The following is a 23,708-nucleotide window of genomic DNA, read 5'->3' on the forward strand; positions in this document are numbered from 1 at the left end:
AGTCCTCACTGGCGCTGGGATGTCCAGTCGCAGTTTCTGACTCATTGCTTTAAATGTTTCAATATAACCAACGTTTAAGATGATTTCACAATCTACAAACAAGTGATAGGTAGTATTACACTAAAATAATTTGTTTATCAAGTGATGATATAGCAAAATCATATACGTGTACACTAATTAGCAACAGGATTCGATAATGCAATATTTGAGTTTAACGAATAAATTTAAGACATTCCATCAAAATTTTACCTAAAATGTAACTTAGAGAAATTAAATCACTTCTACGTTGCCGTTCCGACTTTTTTGTACTTCTTAAAACGGGGTTTAAAGTTTTTCGATGCTCTGATCTCATTATATACCTACCATTTAGCCTTTTGTCCAATAAGGCTGCTTGTTTCCTAAGCACTTATCCAATCAATAAATGAGGCGTCCGTCCCCTGGAGGTACTATCATGAAAAAGTCAAGATACTCAGGCTGCACTGAAAATCATAGTATACATTTTGTTAGCGCACAAATAAACTGAAATTGTCTTTACAAAGTAGCCATTATCGCTGTTTTTGTAAAAACGTATTTTATCCAACCACATTAGAACAGTGTATCTTCAATTTTTGAGACAACTGTTTAATTTATATCTCTTTTATAGACTAGCGATCATAATAGAGTAGCTATAAGCAATAAAATGTTAATTACTTTGTGGACATACAAAGGACATACAGACGTAATTTCTTTAAAAAATAGAAGTATAAACATACTGTCTAGTTCATATTAGGTGTACAATACGATGTATGATCCAATATAATTAGTTCAAGTAATATTTCTTATCTCAAGATTTTATGAATGTAACTAACCTAACTATGTTTGGTTTGAACTAGAAAGTGTAATACAGTTTCAGGTTTTAAATGTATTGAAATTATTAGACCATTTTTCACAAATTTATCTCCGAAAATACAAGCGTATATAAAAAAAACTTAACTTAAAAGAGTTAAGTGTATTTTATAATCCACTATTAACACATTATTCATAACAATTTTCCGTTACCGATTTAAAAATGTTTATAGATTTATGATATAGCATAATCAAGTGCAATAAAATACAATTATTAACTAAAATGTTTTAAACGCATTTGTTAAGTACACATCATTAGTACGTAGTGGAATAATCAAACACAATTTCATTGTAAGTTGTTGATTACACCTGGTCTAAAAATTTGAGACATTAAATGAATTAAGGGGACGAGTATAATATGAATCCTAATTTGTAATAATAAAGAGAACAAACAATAGACGGGGAAGCAAAAACTAGACATAGTACAAACAAAAACATTTTCCCCCCCGCATACAAATGTTTATACGCATATTTCGTACATAAAACTCCGTACACCTCATTTAGGAAATCACTTATGGAGATTTTTCATTAAAAGTTCAAGCTTAATTGATTACCCTAGTATTGCGCCCAGTGTTAAATTGTATTCCAGCGGTAAATTTAATATGTGTACGAAACGACGCCCCCACATCACTGCGAATATGCAAACCACAGCTTTAAGCAATCACTAGGTATATCGCCTTAATCCTAGAGAATATGCACAAACTTCATATGAAAAGTAATTATGAATCTAAAAAATATATCCATATATACCAAACAAGAGTTAGAGAAAATAATCCAATTTTATAAGATTAGGCTTGCTACTTTAACCGAAAGATATAGTAAACACTGAGGTTAAGCTTTTCCTCCCAGGAGGCTGGTTTATATACCTTGCAGTTGAACCTTGAACTGAGTACAGCCAAAACCAAATGTTTTCAATTAAATGTAGGGCAACCTATGGATGTCCAGGAGTGCCACAACACTATCGCAAATGTCCAGATTCTGGGGCGCATGGGTATTTCGATGTCTAGTCTATCGATGGAGGTTACTGTTGTAGTTGGTGGTTTTGTTCCTACAGAGTCAAAAATTTCTTCTTACAGAGGTACAACGATTTGAGATCATGCCATACAACTTTCCCCCACGAATCTCGACAGAGGCGGCCCCTACTCTCAACCATTAACCTATCCAAAATATCTTGCACTCCATAAAGCAACTGCAAACGTCCATATAGAAGTAGGTGTAATTTTTCCAACCTTCTTGTTCTAAGAAAACAAAGAAAGGTTAAGTTTGTTTAATAAATTTAACTCAAAGATTTTCCGTATTTTTGCTAACTCTGTCCCTCTCTAAATTGTGAATATAAATAGTTTTATTCATTGTATTTACTTAAGAATTTTCCTTTTCCATAATCTTCCTCACCCACAATGCACACACTTTGCGTTGATTATTTATTCCAATGCAACGGATTAACTCAGAACAGTCTCTTTTTCATCGAGTGATGTGCATTGAACACTGCGGCCTATCATATGATGATGATTTAATCTCCAACCTAATCCAGTCCAATACCCAGTTTCTTCGACTTATTGTGTGATGAATTACCGTTTATGATTATGTCTATTATCATACAGTATCCCTGTTTTCTGTGTTGTTCAAAAGGACATTGGTCCATTTATAAATAAATAATGAAAAAACCCTTCCCAGCCCAAATTGATATTCATTGACGAGTTTAGAATCCATCTCAATGTTATGATAATTAACAAACTAAAATTTAAAATAATTGTATAAGTATAATATAATTTACCATGATTAATATTTTCCCAAAATCATTGTATGTTGGCAATGCTTATCAATCTATTAAATGGAATGCGGGGGAAAATTGCTAAATAAAATGAACGAAATTCGTAGTGTTTAACAAATTCAATATTAAAGTATACCTGTTTTTTATTGCCTCCAGACTGATTTCTCAGTTAACATTTAATAATGAAAGTAGGTTCTCAGACTTTGCGAGCTTTTTAGTGTTACTAATAAAATTTCCACCATATAATAAAACAAAATAGCAGAAAGCATAAAAACATCAGTAAGCCTTTGTATCATCCATATGAGTAACATTTAAATAATGAAAGAAACTAACAAGTGAGGATGGATTATAAAAGATAACTATAACTCATACCAAAATTTCACTACAAATTTGTATATGAATCTAATTTTAACTGTGGTTTAAGGCATTCTGAATGGTGATACCCTCATTCTGGTGGGGTGGGGGGGTGGGGAGGGAATCAAATTTCAACGCTGTCTGCAACAAATTGCAGAATAAAAGTGAGATCCAAAATTAAGTAAGAGAAATGTACGTCACCAATCATATGTGAAAATAATCGAGTTTGATTGGAAGTTTTCCACAACACAAGCGAGCACTTCGTATATCAAAAATTAGGAGAGGTTATCTTTCGTCGTTTCTCTTTGGTTGGGGGTTATTTTGGGAGGTTATTGTAAAGTTGCACCATTTATCTAAAGCGATGGAACTATTCTATAAATATTTATATTGTGGCTCCTAGGCTATAGAACCTAGTCACTCTGTTACTGTTCCGTGTCTGTGTCCGTAATCCACAAACCCAGACTGCAATCTGTATACTGCACTTCACGTATGGATTGAATATACACAATAACTTAGTACATTAAAATACACCTGGATATCACAATATAAATACAGTTTTACAATTCGAAATATGAAATAATTAACAAATCAAGATTGATTTGAGGCACACTACAGTATCGTAATTTAATTAGGATTTGAATTTCCATATTATTCCCTCTATGACGCTTATGGTTAACTTTCAGTTTTAGTCTTGTTTTTTTTGATTTACGAAATATTTCTAGCCTTAGCTACCGTATTTGTGACTAACGTTGTCCCCTGCAGTTTTAATTAATTAATATGCCCGCGTCAAAGAAAACATTAATAGAGTTAAAGATTTAATTTCCTTATAATATATCAATATGTCCAATGATAGCACCAAACAAAATGGAATGTTGAAATTAACGTAAATTATAACGAAAATCTAATGATTAAAATTTAAAAAAATACTAGATAAGTAAATGTTTCTTTTTAACAAGAAAAAAGAAATCTTTAGTCCAAATTTTATAAGAAATGATTAATATCATTGTCGTATTATGGCTTTTACTTTTCCACAAGGTTTCTTTTTAGTTTTTTTAAGGTTTTGCTACTTACTTTATTTTTTTTACAAATTTAGTATTTACGGTTTCAAACAAACACCATGTATAAAAACAATTAGTTATTTATTTACATTTATTCGCTGGGACTTATAAAACCCAAAAGTCATTATCAGAAGTACCAACCCTGTAACTCCAAAAATTTAGCAAACAAAAATCAATAATAATCATCAAAAAGTCATAAAAAATCCATAAAATCTACGTTTTATGAGTTTATCAATTAATAATCTGAAAATTCCACTTACAAATAAACGACAGAAAACTTTAGAATTCAAGTGTGCAGTAACTGGTTTGGAATTATTTTAAAATGAGGACCGACCATCTGTTTTGGGCGCAAATGCCCACAAACACTCTGTAAAGCAACTTCTAAACAGGTGAAAATTAAGTCCCGATCACACCTGGATACATCCCAAAAGGATTGAGATATCGATTTAAACTCTTCACTCATACTATTAAAATACTTTTTGGCGAGAGGGTAAAAATAGTTCCCGCCATTTTCAAAAATGGGGTGAAATGGGTTATTTAAACTTTCAAATTGCACACCCCTATCATTATTTACATGTCATTTGAAGGAAAATTAAAAAGACACACATCGACATGAACACATCATTAATACGCTCCAATTTAGATGCTTTTTATGAAAAAATACCACTGACATGTTCACAAGGTTTATAGGGGTTGTAATTTTCAAAATTTAAAGGTAATCCGATTACCCCCCCCCTTTGAAAAGGGCGGGAATTGTATTTTACCAAAAAAAATCCTAAACCAGTAATTTTAATATGTGTGGTGAAGTATGCGTACATTCGATATCTCAATCCGTTTGAAATATATCCAGCGCTTCAAGACTAAAATGACGCTCTTTATAAAACACACACCCACTTAAACGATGATAATATTTACATTATGCCAGAAGTCGTCAGTGGTAAGAGCGTGTAATCCTAACGAATGATAAGCATTTATAACGATTAACCAGAGAGTCCGAACAGTTGTTAAGGAAGAGCGTGTAATCCATAACGAATGATAAGTAATTTTACGATATCCAGAAGGAGTCGACAGTGTTAATAGCGTGTAATCCATAACGAATGATAAGCTATTTACGATTATCCAGGAGTCGACAGTGGTTAAGAGCGTGTACTCCATAAACGAATGATAAGTATTTTACGATTATCCAGAGAGTCGACAGTGTTAAGAGCGTGTAAACATCCATAACGCATGATAGTCCGTTTTACGATATCCAGAGAGTCGACAGTGTACGAGCGTGTAATCCATAACGAATGATAAGCATTTTAACGATTACCAGAGAGTCGACAGTGTTAAGAGCGTGTACTCCATAACGAATGAATAAGTATATTTTACGATTATCCAGAGAGTCGACGTGTTTAAAAAGAGCGTGTAATCCTAACGAAGATAAGTATTTTACGATTATCCAGAGAGTTGACAGTGTTAAGGAGCGTGTACTCCATACATATAGATACTATCAAACAAACTATTTCAAAGGTAATTTATCAAAGGCATTGATTTGTGGATTAGCCCAAGATGGCTTATTGCCGTGCGACTCACGACTGACTGTACTACAGCTGGCCTAGGTGTAGTCTGTCGCCATTATATTGCCTGTTCCATTGTACTCCGACACAACACAATTTGTCACGTTCAGCTTAGCAGGGATATGATCATACGTGACTGAAACAGTCCCAATAACTGGAAGATATTTCTGCTGCTGTAAATCTCCACGCAAACATGATAAGTGTATTACAAGTAAAATCAAGTAATTAATGTCGTACTTTTGTGCGTTTGGGATTGAAAAACAGACTTATTTATAAAATCCTGAATCAACGACTTAAAATTTCATATACAACTTCTTAAATCAATTTGCCTACACCTCGTGTTTGCGAGATTAACATATGAACTTATCTACGTAACGTGATTTGGGTGGTAAATGGAATACCAACATAAAAATAGCGTACAAATAGTGATTTACATTTCATGTAATAGTATCTCAACATAAAAAAAAATCTCGTCTATTAGATTGAGATTATTCATATATAACACTGTATTGTCATATTACAGTTTCATGCAGAATAGAAATAATACACATCTTTATAGATATATACTATTTTATTGGATCCAGTACAGTGATTACCTACTTAATCATGACAATTATATCAAATTTCAATGTAAGAACTTCTTGTTATGCACCTTTTATTTTAGAAATCATTAGGTAATGCGCTGTGTTGGGTTATGTCAATCATCTCGTCAAGTCAACTGTCCTCGTCGATTTTAATGGAGGCCATGGCTGTTTTCAAACACATATAGCAGTAAGATCCGGTACCAATATGGTCATATCCCTCTGATTCCTAAACACAGCAGGTTCATTTGTTCTCTAAAAACTAATGTTTTGACCTTTTCACCGCCTTATTACTCATGCCCATGGCCCTGTAGGTAGTCCCTGTCAAAAGGTTACCCATAAATAAATTCCATGGTGCACGTAATGGTAAAACGGTTATCGCAAGATAACAGAATCAAGCAGCTTTGGAGCGAGGCCTGCTGCTTGATCGAGTGACCGCTGTCGTCCTGGTCCTTGCAAGCAGCCCGCCTACCCGGCCACTGGTGGTGCTTCGGAGGTCACCTTTAAAGCGTTGGTCCGCAACTCTTTAATTTCTTAAAATAATAAAGATATGCCACTTAGGATTTATGAATTAGTACACTTTATTTTAATAGCAAAAGATACTTGTTCAAGTATGGACATAATTTCAGTTAGAACAATGTGAATGAGGATATGAGAATTCAAGTTTTTATGGTTGTGGATGTAAAAAAATGGTCAGCAGTTGCCTACTTCTGTTATTCACTGATTAGGAGTTGTAACCTAAAAAGTCAGCACTATTCAGGTAGATAAAATTAAAAGCTAAATGCAAATATATTTTATACACTAAAGGTCTTTCAAGTCAGCAACTATTCAGGTAGGTTAGAAATACAAACTAATGAAAAATATATTTTATACACTAAAAGTCCTTTAAAGTCAGCACTGTTGAGTAGGTTAGAATAAAACTAATAGAAAAATATATTATTTTATAAACTAAAAGTCCTTCAAGTCAGCACTATTCAGGTAGGATAAAATAAAACTAATGAAAAATATTATTCTTTTCTTCTTTTCTACACTAAAAGCCCTTCAAGTCATCACAGTTGAGGTAGGCTTAGAATAGAACAATGAAAAATATTATTTCTAACACTAAAAGCCTTCAAGTCAGCACTGGTTGAGGTATGTTTAGAATAAAAACTATGAAAAATATTATTTTATAACTACAAGTCCTTTCAAGTCAGCCACTATTCAGGTAAGGATAGAATCAAACTAATGAAAAATATTATTTTCTACACAAAAAAGAAAAGAAGCTCCTTTCAAGTCAGTCACTGTTTGAAGGTAGGTTAAGAAAAAACTAATGAAAAAATATTATTTTAAAAACTACAAAGTCCTTTCAAGTCAGCACTATTCAGGTAGGATAGAATAAAACTAATGAAAAATATTATTTTACTACACTAAACACCACTTTCCAAGTAAAAATAAAACTAAAGAAACAAATAATAGTTTTTAGACTTAATAGTTATTGGACAGTGACGGAATAAAGATAGACTAATATAAAAATATGATTTTATTTATGAACGGTAAGGGAATACTCGAAATGATCTGTTGGAGAACAAATAAAATGTCTTGAAAGAAATGTATGCATAATACATAAATACTTACAAAACTGGTCCATTAAAACTTTCTTCAACATCTCAACTGTGTTTCTTCAATCGTGTTAACTGAAATTAATAAATTTAAGTGGTCGACCTATATGAAGGATGAAAGGTAGGTAAACTTTTTAGTTGAAATAGCTAAATAAATTATAAGTGGTAACTATCATAATATATTATACAGACAGTGTCATATTTTAATTTGTCTAAGATATATATATAACTAAATTATGTATATATGTTTAATTTATATACATTGTCTTCTCATACCCTTGGAAATTGGGAAAAAAATTTTAACCTTATGCACATAAGAGTCCATTTATAGCTTTCAATGTTCAGTGACAACAGAAGAAATTTACAAATACGTAAGAGTTTCCCGCACACCAAATTTGTTTGATACAAACTTTGCCAGGACCTAAACTTTTAATACTCTCTCAATAGCTTTTTATCTACGAATCCTCATAAATCATCGAATGAAATAAAGCCATATTATAGATCACAGTGAAAGACATTATGTAATAGACATACCATCTCAATAATGTGTCTCTATTCCAGGTTGAGGTCGAGAATGAACTTGCTCGTCGGTCGGGAACGACTCTTTATCTGAGTTTCAGTAACGTCCTCTCAACTGTTCGTGTTGTTTAACTACACAATAGAGCACCATGACCATGTATATAGGCGAAGGTACGATATTTTAATTACTTGTTCATAGCAAAGCTTTGTACGAACCTATATACGTTCGACTTGTGGTAGATATTAGATTATATAGTACTTACGGCCATCATTCCCATATCAAGAGCTAAAAATAGGGAAATAGTATCAGTTTAAATATCTAATTTAGAAGATGGAAGTTCGCTATACACCAGTATTACGTAACAGGCTTTCACTAAGTTTGCATAAAATATTTCAAGTCCATAGCTAATTTCATTCATGTAATCCTAGGACAGACAACCAGTAAACAGAAAGAAGTTTCAACATCTCCCCCTGCTTCCAGAAAAAGAAAAATTGTGCTTGCTTGCTGAGTGTATGCTTCAATGTTGCTCCAGTCCAAATCTTATACATGAGTGAGCAACAGACATAGAACTCATTATAGGACTATAGAAAATGAGGTTTCATGTAAAATGTAATTTTAAACAGAATGATATAATTTTCGAACAAACTATATAGATAGGCTGACGAATGGTCAGTTTGTTTACATGTTTATTTGTTCTACGCTTTTCTCGTTGTGCATCATTTTTTAGCCATTATAGAATTAAGCATTTTCAGAGAAACTCAAAGGAATAAAATCCACCATCATCATATACTCGTCTTCTATCTTAAAATATGGGGAAATTTCAAGTTTCGATTTGATTCGTTTCTTTAAATATCGTCTGAAGAGACTAAATGACGTTCCAGCCCCTTCGAGTGAATCTGTGCACACGCTCAGCCATATATGATCACATTAAATTACTTGAACGAAATAAGTAACAATGTTGCATGGAGTAAAATTTAGTGTCTTGACATTGTTCCTATAAAATTTACATGATTATCTTGTAATTGAAATTAAATATAATTACTATTGCGTTTTAGAAAATTATTAATTGTTAATAGAGAGCTTTCTGGCAAACAATAATGTTTATGTCATGCAAATCAGCAACGAGTTTGATATGGAACAATAATTCGATATGTATGCAAAATTTAAAATTATCATGCATAGTTAATATGTCTATTCAAACAAATATGCAAATTTACAACAGCTTATATACATATGATTCTCATTATGTCCACTCATAACTTATCAATATATTTCTATGAATAATACATTGTCAAATAGTAACCACATAAAATCAATATTTAATGAACATAATGAATGACTCCATATTTCTGAAATGCGTATCAAATTTTTCATTGACATTTTTGGGTGAAAGAGCGGAGAGAGTCCTATATCCAACCCGTGCAGTATATCAGTCCTTTTAGTCGAAAGCGTTTGCTGTTAATAAATCAGTTCGCCAACTTTTTCGAAGTCATTATACAATATTGTATTCACATTCATCACTTGGTTCATCGATAGATTTGTGTACATTTTTTAATTATCAGTGCGTCTGCAACAGTTTTCAGAGTTAATAGCACTGAGATTATAGAGTAGTTTTCTTGATGAATAATTTAGAAAGTAACTAGAAAAAATTAAAAGCTTTTGGATGTGGTTTTTAATTGATGTTCTTGTAGACAAATATCCACCTATTCCGTTAATATTTTCAATTAATTACTGAATACAAGTTGACTCCATAGCATCCTTTCTTAAATTTTTTACTTGTCCCTATAATTTTATAAAATTTCTATGTATATTTAAATAAAAAAATAATTTATTTCGTTTATATATATATCCTGAAAATTTTAATAATAATAAGTATAATATAGACACTAAATAAATCCCAAAAAGCAATAAGTTAGTTGTATATACCAGCGTGGGTGATAAATTAACAAGTAGTTATATTCCTGTTTATAAAATCTGTTATTATTTACTGATTTCAGTGAACATAGTGGAATCGTTTATACTACCTACGTAATTCTAGTTAATTTTTGTCTTTTAGAAGCAGCTGTGGCGCCATTTTTAAACAAACACAACTGAGAAAGTTTCTGTTTTCTGAACGAGCTCACATATATTCACGTTAAAACTGTGAAAAATCGATTATTTACGTGCAAAAATGGTGGCTTAAGGAGTGAGGATTAAATGATTCAACACATCTAGAGAAAATTAAGATTTGTTATGCAAAGCTGATGACCACGGCTCTGTAAAGACACAAGAAGAGGTGGTCGCCCATGCACACATGATCGGAGGAAAATATGGTATCATTAGTAAAAAAGGCAGTCCCCACTACAGTTATGTAAAAGCATGTTTTTTTATACATAAATTGATCACAACTGTAATAGTAGACAGATACCACTTTTCATTTCTAACGTGTAAGTTTCGCACATCATTGGCAATGAAACTATACTTAATTTATCTTTAAAACATATATAGTCTTGTAAGTCATAGCAGTTTTTATATAGTACACTAAACAAATGTTCGTGTTGCAAGTATCTAGCTTGCGTAAAACATACTTGGCTATGTATATTACAGAATAAATTGTACAAAATTTAAAAAAAAGCATCATTTAAATGGCAGTTGCAGTCAGTTTGGAATCTCGATTACGTTTGGCGCTAACACGACTTTAAAAAAGTCCCAATAAAATATATGGTTTCCGCAAACTTTGAACAGCAATATTCCTCATATTCAAAGTATTACAACCACCCGTATTAGAGTAAAACGAATACAATAATCTTTACCTGCTTGATTCGATGTTCATTTAGTAAGGCACAATACATACAGCTTATGTCCATAATTATAATCGGAAGGATTATTTTTGTCGTGAGTTTTTGAATCGCTGTTGGCTCAGCGGAACTTCATGAGGGGTTCTCACGTCGAGAATTTCTTCGATTTATTGTGATTTTGATTTATTTTGATGGATTGAGGTAACGGATCTTTATTCAGAGTTTTATTTAACTGACTGACAGGAAAACCTAATCAAGTTAGTCAGTAAACTACATAGTCTAAAACTATGTAACAAATCACATATGACAGAATAGAACATTTTATCTAGCTCTTATTATTATTTTATTTAAATAATATGGCCTATAAATGTTATAACAATTATTTAACTTTTAAGATGTAATTAATAAATCAATTTTGGTTATAAAAGGTTAGTTTTTAGTTTATTGCATTGTGAAAGAAACCCGTAAAACTGTATGACCTTTAGCCAAGATACAGAATAAAGGAAAAAATATTCTAAGAAGTTTAAATACAAATAGAGTCAATGTTAGTTCAAACAAATTTTATGTTTTGAGATAATACATATTATACGCCCATAATTTATTAAGTTCAATAGCATAAAAACAACTAACCCCCACCTACCTTGTACATTTTCCTCAAAACAGCAGAACGATTTGGACATTGAATCTATCATGTTAGTTTTTAAAGTTTATTGCATTGTGATAAACCCCGGTAAAAACTGTATTATGATCCTTTTTTTTAGGCCAAGATAAAGAATTAAAGGAAATATTATTCTAAGAAGTTTAAATTTCAAATAGAGTCAATGTTTTTCAAACAAAATTTTTATGTTTTGAGATAATATATTTATACGCCATAAATAATTAGTTATAATAAAGCATAAAAACAACTACCCATCTTACTTGTACATTTTCCGTCACACAGCAAAACGTTTTTGGACAATTGAAATCATGATTGAATATTGCACACACAAGAACATACGTTTACTAATGTTCTCAAGTTCTTAAATGTACCGGAATTATAGCTAAATCTTTCCTTGTCAAAACCAAATTCAAAAAATATGGTTTCAAACATTTAAATTCTTGAAGCATTTATTTAATAGCTTGTAGACGCGACCTCCAGTCAATTTGTACAGGCGAATGGCACCACTATTGATAGTTTCAGTCTGACATCTGTTGATTTTAAGATAAACTATATCAGCGCCTGCTGAAATGTGCTGTATAACATTTGAAACGGCAATCAATGAAAGATATTCTTTCAAACAAATATTTACAACTTTATTGTATTGCTATACACCGGTTAGCTCGTGTTCCCGTCGTATAGTTACCAGCTCTGTTGCATCACTTCCTAGAATGGAGCCTATGGTATCTTGATACTCTTATTTTCCAATGGACCGCAACAGGAAAAATCCTTTATCCTTGAATCCATGCGGAGTAATATATGGGCATTGACTTCAGCAAAACACTCTTCTTTTTATGGAGGATCTTATTGTAATATTCTGTACATTTTATTCTTTTGATAGGGGTACTTAGTATTGTCGTTTAGTGTCATTAGTATTGTCATAATTAATATTGTCTGCAGTTTATATTGCTTATTTTTATTACATAAAGCAACACTGTTGGATTTGTTATTACCATCAAAATACCTAAACATCTCTTGCCATGGTTCTTTGGTACCAAAAACTGATGTGCAGACTGCAACTTGATGTTTTCACCTATTAGAATGAAAGATACTCATTAATTTCTTTAATGGGTATTCCTTGTTCTGATTCACTTATTTTGGCAGGCTATTGAAGTATGTTTTGCACTGGGTTAAAAAACTTTCGATTTGCGTCACGGAACGTTCACATCACGCATGTTCGCTCTGTAGCTGCTAGGGCAAGACTATCGCGGCCCGATTTTGATGTCTGTCGTTTCTCCGCCGTTCACATGGCTATCTAGGCGTGCTAGTGAGAGATTGCTGTTGTTCCTTGTTGAAATGACTACTTCCTTTTGGCGGGCTATGGGATGCTTTTAAATTAGTATGACAAGCTTTATAGAAACGTAAGATAACCGGTATGTTGTCCTCTGTTCTGAACTAATAAAAGTTTCACCACTATTGAAAAATCTGTTAGGAGAGACTAAAAGAGGAATATAAACCACAATATTATACATGATGGGAAAAATAACGAAACGCTTCTCTAATCTAGGTAATTTTACAAAGCTTTGTTTTCTAACGGTTCGATGAGTTTACTCATATTTATTATTGTGTAAATATCTGAAATATCGCATCGCCTAGATCTATCCGTTTCTTCTGCAAACTATCAATCATTGTGGAATTTTTTCTGGTTAGGTAACTGAAGCTCCAAACTTAAAATCAATCAAAATTTTCAAATTCATTTAATAATCCTATGTTGACTTTAACGCACCAAAAACTTCTAATTGCCAATCAATCGTGGTAAAAGTTGAGTAAAATATATGGTAAAATACTGGTTTTGGAATAAATCTCCGAACTACTTTTGAATTAATTTTTTAATTATAAACCCAACGGTAAAAATGAATTAACTTACTGCATCATTTAATAGAAATATTTAACGCTCATGGGATTATAATTTGAATTTCAGCACGGTTAATAGTTAATCCCTCCTGCCATTTTTACTACTAAATTCGTCCTGGGCCTGCCGGATTTAAAAGGATTGAAAATAAATTAATTACATCTGATCCAGCTATAAAAGCGATAGTGTAATTTAAATCCTAGAAAAAAATTTGTCTTTATGCTGATTATAATTATAAAGCTTTTACTCTAATTACATTGGACCATATCTTAGATTAAATTAAAAAAAATAATAACGTAAAAGAGGATTGTAATACAAATTTTTTCTGATGAACTTCAAAACCATTAATTGAATTTTTTTTTAAACCATTAAAAAACCAATATTAAACATAAGAAGTACAACGATGTATGGAACAAAAATAGATGTTTCGTTTACAAGAATCTTTATGAAGATTTTTGAAATCAAGATTTAATGTTTATTTATTATATTTAATTTTATTTTAATTATACCCATAATTTTACTTTTAGAATATAATGAAAATGAAGTAAAAAAAGGATTTTTGTTTTGTAAATATAAACAATTTTAGTGAAAAATTACTAACAAAACTTGTAGAAACTTATATGAACGATAACAGAGAAAGTATATAAATATTTAATTACTCTAAAAATTAAAAGTAATAGCAAGCTTTTTTACGTTAATGAATTTCACTGGTTGCATATTATTTGAAAAATAAAAAATCTTTTTCAATATATATATATATTATGTATATATATTGAGAGCTCACTATCTGAATTAGTCACTTCTGATGGTCACTCCTCTCTGCCTTTCTTTTATTCTTTGACTTAAAACACAGAGGTTCAATATAATATTTCTATCAATAATAGATTTACTGGTTTATTTGCCGATTAATCATAAGCTGGCCAAAAGTAAAAAAAACCCGAAAAATATTGTAACACATAAAAACACTGCAACAAATTGATCACGATTAATGTAAAACATTTCGGTGATTTGATTACTACTGCCTTAATTGCCTTACGTTTATCAGATAAATACCGTTTAATTCGCGGTAACAGGATCATTATTCTGTCATGTTACATTATGACACAGTATTTACATAAATCGCGTATAAACAAGTTACTTTTACATCTCTAAAAAAAATTTAAATTATTATAAAAACACAAAAGAATGACTCCAAATTTGTTTTAATTTCCAGAATTACAACCACTAAATTTTGTATTCCATAAAACCTGCTACTCTTTACAACAGGAAATTGCGATGTTATTTTCGGGGCAAGCGAAAAATTATTCGCAAACTTGCCAGATAGCCAGTCGAGCTGGGTTAGAAAATTCAAATTCCAGGTTTGAGAATTTTCATATAACTATTATTTATTGTTAGGAGTCGAATCAGAGGGCCCTGCGGAAGAAATTGATACTTCCAAAAATAACGTGGGGCTTACTTCATTCACGTCGACTCCAATAAAATTTTTTTGAGAAGTAACAAAAAAATAAAAAAAATAATCTTGCTCAGAAAAATAAAAATTTCTTGGTTCTAGGAAAGTTATTGTTCAAGCGAGTTCGATTTTCGAAAACAACTGTATTTTTTTATCGATACGGTCGGTCAGTGAGGAATTAAAAGTAAGCTGAGTAGTCTCCACTGATAACTTGGTCGGGGAGTCGTAATACCAGTAATCTATTGTAAGAGCCCCGGGGTTTTGGAAATAATTAATCGGTTAAATAATGATGGTTAGTAGAAGCAAAATACAAAATCAAAGCAAAATATGAATAGCAATGGCAAACAAAAGCAATATTCAAATAACACCAATAGCAAATATACAATCTTATAATTTAAAAATTAGCCATGCACCAATATCACATTGCAACTACTATATACATAAAGCAAGCCACTAACCATTAACAAAAAATATTTCTACGGGATGTAAAAAGCTAGATGAATTGATAATATAAAAATAGACTAAACTTATATTTATTCTGTAAGCAATTGTAATAGCTCCAAAAATAAAATATGGAGTTTACTTTCTCAAGCATATAATTTATTGGAAAGAAAAACAAAATAATCACTTATAACACACCACGCAGAATTACCCTACCATATATGTAGGCTAAGATAAAGGTAAATTACTTGAACCATGCAATAATGCTACTAAGCTAAATTACTATAAAATATTAGGGCTCTATGAATATCAAAGAAAAATTGAACACTCACCCTATCTGCACAGTTCACCAGAAAAAATAAACTAAAATATCGTTAAATAAATATTTTGATGGAGGTTATCGGGTGAGGGTGTCAGGACGTTCGCAAAAAATACAAAAGAAGGGTTGCGAGTCCCCGAAATAGATAGAGGAGAAAAATAAAGGTAATCACTTTTACAAAGATATAAATAATTAATAAAAATGAAAATTAGATTGAACTTCAATAAGAAAGAAAAATATTTCCGAGTAGATTGGAGATTCGCCAAGAAATTGTGATAATTAATCAGACAATAGAATGATGGTCGAGAAAACTTTATACCTAAATATAAAAATTTACATCGATTGAACATAAGATTTTTAGTTATGAGGACGGGGTCGGTGGGAAGAAAGTATTTATCAAAGGGAGTCCGTGGGTATAGGGATGCCAGTACTATCGCCGGAAAGAAAGCAGTGGTAAGGCGAGTCCCGACTGTTATAAAATTTTTTCCGGGTAGGAGATAATTGGTAGGAAAGGTTCGTAAAGGAAACTCGGGAGTGAGGTGTCAGATCGATCGCCAGGAAAAGAAAATGCGAGATCTGAAAAATTTAGAAAGGAAAATTTAAAACACAGTAATTAAAATTTAGTCGAAATGACAAAAAAAAATAATCTGAGTAATTGAAATTCCTAAATATAAGTTAAATTGAAGAAAAGAATGACTTTAGTAATTCAAGTTGAAAAAGTAATTAAAGTTTCCCCAGTAAATTGAGAAAATCAAATATATTCTATTTAAATTTAATGATACCCTTAAATATCAAATAAATTATTAAGAGTATATTTAAAATCAAACAATTATTTCATCAAAATAAATCTATAACCATCCAAACATTACTAATATATTTCAGATCGATTAATTTTCATAAATGACAAATAAAATATTAAATTCTGTCTCCACATAAAAAAAAATTTGGAAAGAATTGTGATGGCGGAGATAAAACACTTTAGTAAGGAACAGGGTCGTTGTTCCTTACCTGGTGCTGGAATATCGGCGGCGGCGTCGAGTCGTGATGTACAATCGTTCAGCGAGCGGGGTCGGGGGAAGGGGTTGAAGTAGTCGTGGTGAGCCAGCGGTCGTCGGCGGTGTCGCGGTCACTGACTGTCTCTCTCTGTGTCTTCAATCGGCCGTCATTATATATAGGTTTCGCGCGATCGCGGGGATGGGGGGGAAGCCTTTCTCCTCTCGCCGTGATCGGAGGGGAAGCGGCGATATCCGTGCGGGCACGGACCTGCCAGATAGCGTCTGATCATCGTCAGTCAGTAAAATAATTATTTCGCTCTTTTTATGATAATACCTAAAACTCAAGTCGTCGGTTATTCGTAATATTAAAAAAAATTGTCTGTTCTAATTTTTTTCAATTTTACTAATGAATATTTTAAATTTAATTTTGTATGTTAAAAAAATAACATGTTACAACCCCATCTGTACTTCGGGAAACAAAGAAAAGAAGAAAAAAAGTTAAATGGTAGTATTTGTATATAGATAAACAAAAAAGGTTACCGTAGTTTAATCTCCTCTTGTATCCGTTTTGAAAGTTTCTGAAATGAAATGAAACAAACTAAAGACTCTTTTCGTACGAAATTAATGTTTTAATCAACAAATAAAATAAAATTATAACATATTCTGGTAAGAAAATACAACTAAAAACAAATTGCAATCTGCATAAACAAAAAAATTATTGAACAAAAACTAAAATTTACACTAAAATTCATTACGGGCACAGTCTTTCACAATACATATAATTACTATAAAACTAAAATCAAATATCGCTTTACAAATAAAAATAAACAAAAATTGAACTCGAAAATATAAAATCTCTAAGGGAAGGATATTAGACACGCCCGGGTACAGGAGATTGGCAGTCTTACAAGGAAGAATTTGGGATAGAAAGTTGATTTGTTTGTAGGAATACTAGTCTACTAAAAGCAACTCTTGGCGCAAAAAAACAAAAAACACATCGGGCAACCAAGAAATCATACAATAATATAGGTTAGTAGAAAGGAAATTATGGGCACACAACAGGGCAACAGGAATCTAGTGTGCCTCCCAAGGAAGAGTACGCCTTCAGATCCTTCGTATGGGCTCGGCCTACGTCTTTTTCCTTGGAGATCTCGAAGTTCGAATATATTCCATCCTATTTTTTCTATATAGGATGTATGGTCCTTCAAACTTTGGTGCCAATTTTCCTGCTACAATTCTCAGCCGCTGAGGAAAGTGTATGGCTGCGCTCCCTCAAAACTTGTTGGCCTATTACAAAACCTGTTTATCTCTTCTTCTGAGATTATAGTAAATGAGCTTGGCGAGTGTGTGCTTTTTCCTTGTTTAGCTTACATTTTTTCCCTTAATTTTAGCATGAAGTTCATTCGAGATTCATGTATATCGATTTCGCTAGGTTTTAACAGCACCTTGAGTGGCATTCTCTAATACCTGACCGTAGATACAGTTTGGTAGTTTATTAAGTTTCTCTGCCAAAATTGAGCATGGCCGGAGTAAATTTTGTTGATTCGCTACAACATGTATTTAACGCAAATCTAAATTCATTTAAAATGTTGATCCCAACTACGATGATCATTTTCGCACGTACTGAGAAATCATAGTTTTTAATACGCGGTTCGTTCGCTCTGTTGGATTACTCTGCGGACTATAAGGTGCGGTTGTTTTTGTGAATTATTCCCCAATCACTTGTAAGTTTTTGGAAGATTTTCGAAGAGGTATTGCGTTCCGTTTATCTGTCAGTACTACTTCTGGAGCACCATATCGCATCAATATAAGGTCTTCGAACTTTTTCTGCCACCTTCTTAGCAGTTGCTGATGGTAAATGCTACAATTTCTACCCATTTGGTAAAGGTATCTTGGAACACCAGGATAAATCTGTTTCCTTTACGAGATCGAGGTAAAGGTCCCATCAGATCGCTGGTTACTGTGAACCAAGGTCCTTCGGGGCGTCTGAAATGCATTTTTCCCCCACCGTTTACATTGTTCCACCTTGTATCTCTGGCAAGTGTTGCAATTTTTTACATATTTTCGAATATCGTTTCGCCATCCAGGCCAAAAGTAATCTGGCGCTGATTTTCTGGATCGTTTTGTTTACACCTAAATGTCCAGCTGTTGTTTGTGGCTGTCATGATTTCTCTCTCTGTACATCGGATTTTAGAGAATCTGGTACGCAAAGTTTCCAATTTGTTTGTGGTCGGTAGATGATTTATCGATTTTTTCGGTTATAGTTCATTTCCTCGAATGGTGTAATCTGCAATATTTATTCGGACTTGCAGATACCTTTCCGAAGCATTTTTCGAGTGCCAATCGGGCATAAGTTAGTTCGCCTGAAGCTGTTTTCTAGCCTTGGTTCCTCCTTGGTTTTGAGCGATAGTTGCCCTCCGAGAGTTTATTCGAACTGTCCGTTGGCGGTGCTACAACCAACGGTTGAAACCGACTACAGGATCACAGCTTGACGTGTCGATCGGATACCGGGAGAGTGCGTCTGCTACTCGGTTCAGGACTCCCTTGCGGTATTGGACTTCGAAGTCATGTTTGCTGTAGTTCCAGCATCCAGCGAGCAAGTCTTCCAGATGGTTTCTCCAAACTCATCAACCACTTTTAAAGCTTGATGTCAGTTATCGCAATAAACTTGTACCCTTCGAGGTACGGACGAAATTTTTGAACGGCCCATACCAGAGCTAGGCATTCTTTTCTCGGTTACGGAAAATTTCTTTTCATTCTCGTGTAAAAGTCGACTCGCATATGCAATAACCTTCTCCCCGCTTGCCAATAGTTTGAGTAAAGCGAAGCCCCTAAAACCTTCATTGGAGGCATCCACGTGGACCACAAAAGTTTTCCTTGAAGTCAGGGCAGGCTAAGACCGTGTGCGGTAAGAAAGTTTTGCTTTAAGGGAATTGAATGCTCGTTCTTGAGAATCCGTCCATTCCCATCTATTCCCCTTTCTTAAGAGTTTCGTCAATGGCATAGATATGTTTGCAAAGTTTTCGATAAATCGTCTGTACCAAGACGCAAGTCCCAAGAAACTCCGTACTTGTTTTAACAGTTTTAGGTGCTGGAAAATCTACAATTGATTTAACCTTTTCTGGATCTGTCCTGGATTCCTTTCTCGTTTATTACGTGGCCAAGGTATTTCAACTCCTTTTTTACAAAAGTTATTTTTTTTCCATATTTGGTAATAATCCTGCATTTCTAAGGCGTTCAAACACTTCTTTCAGAAGTTTTAAATGTTCCTTCGAAAGTTCGGGATACCAGCACCAAATCGTCTAAATAGGCAAAAGCGTAGGGCTCAAACTCAGGTCCTATCACTTGGGTCTAGCAATCTCTGAAAGGTAGCCGGATGCAGAGTGTAAGCCAAATGGCATGACCTTGAATTGGAATAACCCTCTGCTGGGAACAGTGAAAGCCGTAATTGGTCTACTGTTAACTTCGAGAGGTACCTGCCAATAGCCCATCTTTAAGTCGATCGTGGATATAATAGCAAGCATTCCTCAGTTTTGTCGAGTATCGCACACTTATATTGGGGAAGGGGATATGCATCCTTCCTCGCTGACCGCATTAACTCGCCTTAAGTCGATGCAACACCTTACTTTTCCATTCGATTTCCTTAACCAGCACTAGTGGAGAGCTCCAAGGACTAGATGATGGTTCAATAATGCCTGACTCCAGCATCTTTGTCAACTTCTTTGTTAATGATCGTCCTGCCATTGCCGGGTTGCGATAATAATACCTCTGTTTTATGGGTGTATCAGTTTTAAGGCGAATTTTATGTTCCACTAATGTCGTGCGACCAATAAAACCATCGAACAAATTCAACTGATAATCAAGGAATTCTTTCAGTTTTTTACTTTCTACTTCTGTTAGTGTCATAACGGCATCAGTATGAATAGTCTTTGAATTATCGCATGTAGTCACTGTTTCTGCAGTACTTTCATGAGAAGTGATATCGATAAGTTTTAAAGGCGTTATGACGTCCATACCCAAAATCATCGGCGTAGTTAAGCCTGGTAGAAACAGGGCACGTACCTTAGTTGTAATATCGGCTATTTCGCAGTTAAATTCGAAGGCCTGAGATATCTGGCTATTTGTGCTATCGGCCATATTAACATTAACATTTATCGTTCTTAGGCCTAACGCCTAACTGTAATAGATGATGAGCTACTCTTTCCCCTATAGTAGTCACCATCGATCCCGTATCAAGCAGTGCACAAAAGGTAGTTTCCGTTGAATCTTAATGGATACAAATGGTCTAGGATCGTTCGATTTAACTTCTGCACAGCTGCTTTTTGTTAAAATTCTTTTTATTTGGTTGAGCCATTTTGGGCCATTCGATTGAGGTGATTTGTTGCCCCAGAGTCCGGGACACCTCTGACGCTCCGGGCTCCGGAAAATGTTTCCCTGCCTGCAAGGACACTGGACGGTTCGGATTCCTACTTTTCTTACAGTTAAAACAGCGAATAGTTTTAGGGAGAGGACACTGGTGGTATTTATGCCCTTTAGTTTCCGCAATTCCAACAAGTAGGAATGGTAGTCGTTGTATCTGTAGTAAGATGCCTTGGCTGAGTAGTGTTAGTCGGGACAGTTGTAGAGGGCTCGAACCTTCGCTTATCGGGAAAAGATTTGGGTTTATCGTGATACAGTTCTGGCTTATCTATCATCTGAACTGGGTATGACTTAAAAACTCTACGTTTTGAGTCGTATGCCGTCTCAGGTACCATGGATTGAGCCGGATTTGGAGGAGGTCGGTAACTATTCTTCTCTCGCAAATAACTTTCATAACCTTCGGCAAGATGAATTAATTCACTAATCGAGTGAAAAACTTTCCCTTCTGATCGTCAATTTTGTATTATTCAGGTCTCATGTTTGAATATAATCGGTTTAGTGTTTGGTTTACACAGAGAAGCCACCACGTCGTCGAATTAGAGTCGTAAGGGCTACAATAAATTTTCGCATTGGCTCACTCTCGCCCTGAGTTCTTCGAGTTATTTCCTCATCCAAGTTACGTCCGGTAATCTGGAGGAAGATACTGCTCTTCGAAGCTGATTATAAAGTCGTCCATAGTTTGTCCAAAATGACTTATTATTTCGGTACCAGAAAAGAGCGTTTTCCCTTAAAAAGTTCCGGTAATGCTTTTAATAGCCGATCGGGAGGTATTTCCATAAGATTCGGCAAGTTTCACTGAGACGCTCAATGAAAGAGACTGGGTCTCCATCCCCATCGAATCTCAAATTCCATTTCCGAACTTGATTGCAGATATGAGAGATATCCGGATGTCTAAGTTCAGATGTAGGCCTGCTTGCCGTGTTAGCGCCACTGTACAATCCAAAATTCGGGTCACAAGGCTCATCACCTGTGAGGGAATCTTGCTGTCGGCATTTCTCAATGGGTGAGGTGTTGTTATGTCTTGTGTGTTTGTTGGGGCTATGGCATTTACCGATTTTTCGTGCATTAAAAGGGCTAATCGTTCCTGTACTAATCTAAAAACTAGCCGTAGGAGGGAGGTTTAAACATTTCTCGAATGCTAACTTTCCTCATGTTGTATATGACCATCAATATGAGAGGCACTAATCGGTCCTAATGCTGAGGACACTACATTAGTCCGCGAGGTTTTGTTCGTATGACAATAATTCTGTTCTTGGTGGAAGAGGTTCGGGAGGTGTATTTCCAGACCTAGAAAAGTCACAAGTCGCTTTCGTAGTTCAGCCACATTACCATCCGGATTCAGATTAAATTTTCTCAAACTCTTCCTGAAGGTCGTTCTTTTGTAGTTTTATAAATCCAGCCCACACGAGGATCATTCTCCGAAGGGGAAGGAATCATAGTTTGGGGATTGGGAATAGTTGTAGGGGGGATCGGTAGGCCCATTGTAGTAGTAGTGTAGTGGTGGTGGTACTAGTAGCAGTAGGCGTAGTAGTAGTAATCGGTGCGACTGTAGAAGGGGACAAAGTTTTGGTAATGTACCAACAGAAGCCTGTGGTGTCGTAACCCGCGTTGAAGTCGTAGTAGTAGTTGTAGTTGGTTTTCGCTTATTTGTGTCCCCTTGTCCATCATATTTCCATTTACATACATAACAGAATAAAATTTGATAAGGGCGGAGAAAGAGGTTCAATAAGTACATCATTATTGTATGTTTCAAATTTTCTTAAACAAAAGTTATTGTAAAACTTTAACAATTTTTTAGTCGTAAATTGTAAAGTATATTCACAAAAAAGTGTAAAGTAAAATCGTAAAGTTCGTAAATTAACGTATATTACAGTCCCAGTTGTTTCGGGCGCCAACTTTGCGATGTTATTTTCGGGGCAAGCGAAAATCATTCGCAACTTGCCAGATAGCCAGTCGAGCTGGGTTAGAAAATTCCAGGGTTTGAGAATTTTCATATAACTATTATTTATTGTTAGGAGTTCGAATCAGAGGGCCCTGCGGAAGAAATTGATACTTTCCAAAATAACGTTGGGCTTACTTCATCACGTCCGACTCCAATAAAATTTTGAAGAAGTAAAAAATAAAAAAATAATCTTGCTCAGAAAAATAAAAATTTTCTTGTTCTAGGAAAGTTATTGTTCAAGCGAGTTCGAATTTTCGAAAACAACTGTATTTTTTTTATCGATACGTCGGTCCAGTGAGGGAATTACAAGTAAGCTGAGTAGTCTCCACTGATAACTTGGTCGGGGAGTCGTATACAGTAATTATTGTAAGAGCCCGGGGGGTTTGGGAATAATTAATCGGTTAAATAATGATGGTTAGTAGAAGCAAAATACAAAATCAAAGCAAAATATGAATAGCAATGGCAAACAAAAGCAATATTCAAATAACAC

The 23,708-nt window shown here is 34.0% G+C and overlaps 1 pseudogene; it reads left to right on the top strand.

Annotated features, from left to right (window-relative positions):
- Positions 1–1,818: 1,818 nt before the first annotated feature.
- LOC124373195 overlaps positions 1,819–23,708 on the top strand; it is a 38,651-nt pseudogene continuing 16,761 nt past the window's right edge.

Source organism: Homalodisca vitripennis, unplaced genomic scaffold, assembly GCF_021130785.1.
Source record: "Homalodisca vitripennis isolate AUS2020 unplaced genomic scaffold, UT_GWSS_2.1 ScUCBcl_5025;HRSCAF=11531, whole genome shotgun sequence".
Classification (NCBI taxonomy): Eukaryota; Metazoa; Arthropoda; class Insecta; order Hemiptera; family Cicadellidae; genus Homalodisca; species Homalodisca vitripennis.